The sequence below is a fragment of the Megalobrama amblycephala genome, linkage group LG2 (assembly GCF_018812025.1).
Source record: "Megalobrama amblycephala isolate DHTTF-2021 linkage group LG2, ASM1881202v1, whole genome shotgun sequence".
In the NCBI taxonomy this organism is placed as follows: Eukaryota; Metazoa; Chordata; class Actinopteri; order Cypriniformes; family Xenocyprididae; genus Megalobrama; species Megalobrama amblycephala.
Genome location: NC_063045.1, coordinates 52,188,409 through 52,193,663, shown reverse-complemented (window position 1 = coordinate 52,193,663; position 5,255 = coordinate 52,188,409).

The window sequence follows — 5,255 nt, the reverse complement described above, 5'->3', positions numbered from 1 at the left end:
CTCACCCTCAAGCCATCCTAGCTGTATATGACTTTCTTCTTTCTGATGAACACTCTCAGAGATATTTTAATAAATATGAGCTAAAGAAAGTGCTTCCATCCACATCCATCCATCATAACCGTGCCAGACCACCTTCCGTATTCAAGTTGTGAAGAAAGTGTAAACTGGCGTCGCGAGAGTTTTACACTTTCTTCGTAACTTGAATATGGAAGGCAGTCTGGCGGAAGCTAGATATTTTACTTCATAACTTGTTAAATATGGATTTTTTTTTTTTTTTTTTACACAAACGCATCACTTTGCTTCAGAAGGCCTTTATTAATCCCCCAGAGCCATGTGGAGTACGTTTATGATGGATGGAGCGACTTCAGCTTCATACTCATTTGGTAACGCTTACTGCCATTATAAAGCTTGGATGCGTCAGGATATTTATTAATATTTCTCCTAATGTGTTCATCAGAAAGAATAAAGTCATATACACCTAGGATGGCTTGAGGGTGACTAAAGCTTGGGGTAATTTTCATTTGAAAGTGAACTAATCCTATAAAACTACCAAAATACACAGCTTTGTCAGTGCTGGTACTCTCTTAAATGCGCCACTAGAGGACGCTGTTGTATTAGCTGTACATTTTGATACCAGCTTTGGTCTGTTGTCTGTATGTGCTGCACATTTAGTGGCAGATAAAAATGTGATTTTTTTTAAATTAGACATATTTTATGAAATGTATACTTTACCTGTCTATTAAATGGTCTATTAAATTAGTGTGGCAGACTGTTCATTTCTTTATTTAAAAAAAAAAAAAGGTTTATGGTGTGCATGTAATATGAGTAGGCCATACGAAAGCCTGTCATCAGAATATGTTCCAAACTTACGATCATTCTTCATTAAATTATTATTATTATTTTACAATAACCCTATCGTATACATTCAGAACTGGAATATATGACAAATGGGACCATTTTGTGATACTTTAGTTTTGCGTCTTTTTAAAAAACATAAAAACAAAACCTTGATGCTGGTCGTTTTTCACTGCCATTATATGAACAGTCCCGGGCGGTACATTTTGTTTTTTAAAAATTCTCCTTTTTTGGTCCGAAAAAGAAAGAAGGGAAAACACCATTAGAACAACACCATGGTGAGTAAATGATGACTTAATTTTTATTTTAGTGTGAACTAACCCTCTAACATTTTCTAAAAATAATGTGAGTATCCGAGACTTTGAGTTCATGGAGTCTGTGGTAGAGATCAAAACCTCCTCGATCTATTGTAAGCTGAAGGGTTTTGTGAATTCCCCACAGACTTGAAGGGTAATGTTAGTGCATTTCGGAGATGAGGAGTAACATCTTCAACTCACCAATTAGTATTATTCATCTATGCTAAAGGTAAAGTAAGGCATCTCCGTGGCAACGTGCCTCCTGGAGCTGTATAACTCTGTGTATTTTCATAGATAAGTGAGTGGGTGGATCTGTGAGCATGTTTATGTTTGCATGTAAATTCATATACGCTTTAAAGGAAACAAGCATGTCATGTCTTGCACACTGGATTTCTCTGTCTATATGGTCATATGTAAGATGCAAACATTTCAGTTCTTCAAAATCTGGATTTGAAAATTGCATCAGGATCAAGATGTACACCAAGAGATTTGAAATATACAAAAATATATCTGTTGCTTTAATTATTGCTTCCCTCTGCTTCTGTTAATTAGAGCTAAAAGCCCTCCAGCAATTAATCTACAGTCACAGAAGCATAAGATCTTGTGAAATAAATTAGCTTATTTGGGCCAATTAAAAATGGTTAAATATAGTAATAAAAAATATATATAAAATGTGATTTAATGGAAAATATTTTAAAACTATATATTTTTTTGTTTATTCTTTATGTTCTACTTTATTATTCTATTAATCATCTATATAAGAGGATGTGTAATTTAATAAGCCCATGTCATGATATACTCATCAGCGTTTATTAAAAAGAGCAATGGCTGTAGAAAGGAAGGACACAAAGTTAATGTCTTTTATTCCAGTAAATGCAATTATAAGGATGCAGCTGAAGCATTAGTAGTTAATGTACAATTCCATCTATTCTGCATCCTTGAGTCTCTGAAGATGAGATCAAGTCTTCATCTCATCTAGAATTTCAAGAGTCTCCTTAATAACACAAGGGTTGTTCTTCTTAAAAGCATCCCTGCAGAAATGGCCAGCTTAAGTCACGTTTCCACCAAAATTACCAAAATTATGGAACAATTTGTCCCAGGAACTTTTTTCCCCCTGACCTTTTGCTAGCTGCGTTTCCATAGTGGTCTAAAGTACCATGAAAATAGTCCGGTGACGTAGGACTGCGCAACTTTCCAGTTCCCCCGGATTTTGTCCTCCGCATATAAGCTTAAAGGGTTAGTTCACCCAAAAATGAAAATTCTGTCATTAATGACTCACCCTCATGTCGTTCCAAACCCGTAAGACCTCCGTTCATCTTCGGAACACAGTTTAAGATGTTTTAGATTTAGTCCGAGAGCTTTCTGTCCCTCCATTGAAAATGTTTGTATGGTAGACTGTCCATGTCCAGAAAGGTAATAAAAACATCATCAAAGTACTCCATGTGACAGCAGGGGGTCAGTTAGAATTTGTTGAAGCATCGAAAATACATTTTGGTCCAAAAATAACAAAAACTACGACTTCATTCAGAATTGTCTTCTCTTCCGGAATCCTTTCCATTGAATTGATTCCATTGAACTGATTCCATTGAATCCTTTCATCTGTCGGCGTTGGTAATGCACTTTTACGTCGCCGTGGTTGTTTTTGGCGATTAGGACATCCGCAACATTTTGAAGCATCGAAAATACATTTTGGTCCAAAAATAACAAAAACTACGACTTTATTCAGCATTGTATTCTCTTCCGGGTCTGCTGTCAATTCGCGTTCACGACTCCGATTCTTCTTCTTCTTCTTTCCTGTTTTACGGCGGTTGGCATCCAGCTTATTGGTGCATTACCGCCCCCTTCTGCTCCGGAGTGTGGTTCATGACTCCGCAGTGACGCTGCTGATGTAAGACGCTGCTGACGTGTTATCCGGTGCGCCAGAGCTTCGTTTACAGTCTGAGGGAGACGCATGCTGTTTTCAAGCTATTCTACATTGTTTCTGTTTTGGTAGTGCTATATTTTTTTAAATGGTGTGTAAGTATGCATGTCGCGGATGTCCTAATCGCCAAAAACAACCACAGCGACGTAAAAGTGCATTACCAACGCCGACAGATGAAAGGATTCAATGGAATCAATTCAATGGAATGGATTCCGGAAGAGAAGACAATGCTGAATAATTGTTATTTTTGGACCAAAATGTATTTTCGATGCTTCAACAAATTCTAACTAACCCACTGATGTCACATGGACTACTTTGATGATGTTTTTATTACCTTTCTGGACATGGACAGTATACCGTACATACATTTTCAATGGAGGGACAGAAAGCTCTCGGACTAAATCTAAAATATCTTAAACTGTGTTCCAAAGATGAACGGAGGTCTTACGGGTTTGGAACGACATGAGGGTGAGTCATTAATGACATAATTTTCATTTTTGGGTGAACTAACCCTTTAATAAAGCCTGAACCTCATGGTCAGTCCGTCAGTCATATTTTTTAAACTCCATTGTTGATTCAAATAGCAAACAACTCTTACTGCACGGACCGCAACAGACTTTAAAAAACGATGGTTGAAATAAAATGCTGCATGGAGTCAACCAATTAAAATGCTGCATGAACTCAAACAATCAGCATGTTCAGCGCCCAAGTCCCATCCCCGAAAGTTCCAGAACTTTGGAAAAGTACTACCTAGCGAGCAGATACTTTCAGAGGGGGAATTTTTTACCCGGAACTTCATTTACTCCCTGGTTCCTGCGGTTGAAACACACCGAGTACCACCCCAAAGTTCCTAGTTCCTGGGGAAAGTTCCTGCGGTGGAAATGCAACTTTAGATTACTTGGTCTGGTACTGATTAGCTGGTGGTGGATACAATATGTTCATATAGAAGTGTGGTCTTGGTCTCTAACTTTCTCACTGTCTATGTAATATCTGCTTTGTCAAACCAGAAAAATGCCCTCAGTGTATAAGCGTAACATTATAATCAGTGATGCTGTTGTAACGGTGGCCAGCTGGTAAAGAGCTGTGCAAGTAAACCTCACTATCCTATAGCCTCAAGAGGCACCCTATTGACTAACGCTAGAGGCTGCAGTTTTTAGCGGCCTTGTCAGTGCGCCTGTCTCCCATGCTGGTGACGGTGATTCTAATCCCGCTAGAAGCGGGTGTGAGTAGGAGCAGACACATTGGTGCAGTGACCTGGACGGGAGTGAGGTTTAGGGGGGGTGAGTGTAACGAAGGCCAGCTGGTAAAGAGCTGTGCAAGTAAATCTCACTCCCCTATAGCCTCAAGAGACGCACTATGGATTAATGCTAGAGGCTGAAGTTTTTAACGTCCTTGTTAGTGTGCCTGTCTCCCATGCTGATGATGCTGATTCTAATCCCACTAGGAGCAGGTGTGAGTAGGAGTAGTTACATTGGTTCTGTGACCCGGATGGGACTGAGGTCTAGGGGGGGTGAGTGTAATGTAGGCCAGCTAGTAAAGGGCTGTGCAAGTAAACCTCACTCCCCTATAGCCTCAAGAGGCACCCTTTGGACTAACGCTATAAGCTGCCATTTTTAGCATCCTTGTTAATGCGCCTGTCTCCCATGCCGGTGATGCTGATTCTAATCCTGCTAGGAGCAGGTGTGAGCAGGAGCAGTCACATTGGTGCCGTGACCCGGATGGGACTGAGGTTTAGGGGGGTGAGTGTAATGGAGGCCAGCTAGAAAAGAGTTGTGCAAGTAAACCTCACCCCCCTTTAGCCTCAAGATTAGTGCGCCCACCTCCCATGCCAGTAATGCTAGTTCAAATCCTGCTAGAAGCGGGTGCGAGTAGGACCAGTTACAGTGTCTGCAGTGGATGTGGAGCGGTACCTGAAACAACTCAAATTCCCAACAGTAAACTGATGCCTTGTTCCATTTTTGACGTACTCCAAGAACTCACGCTACTTCTGATATGAAGGACAAATGGATTTGCAATGGACGCTTTGGCGAGTCCAGTGTATACAGCTTCTAGCTGTTGAGGCATGGTGCGTCAATGGCCGCGTACGGTGTAGGTTCAACTAGGGCTGGGCGATATATCGCATGCGATTCTCACGCGCATTTCGTCAGTAAAGCCGGTTCCCTGATTACCGCTAAATCGGCATC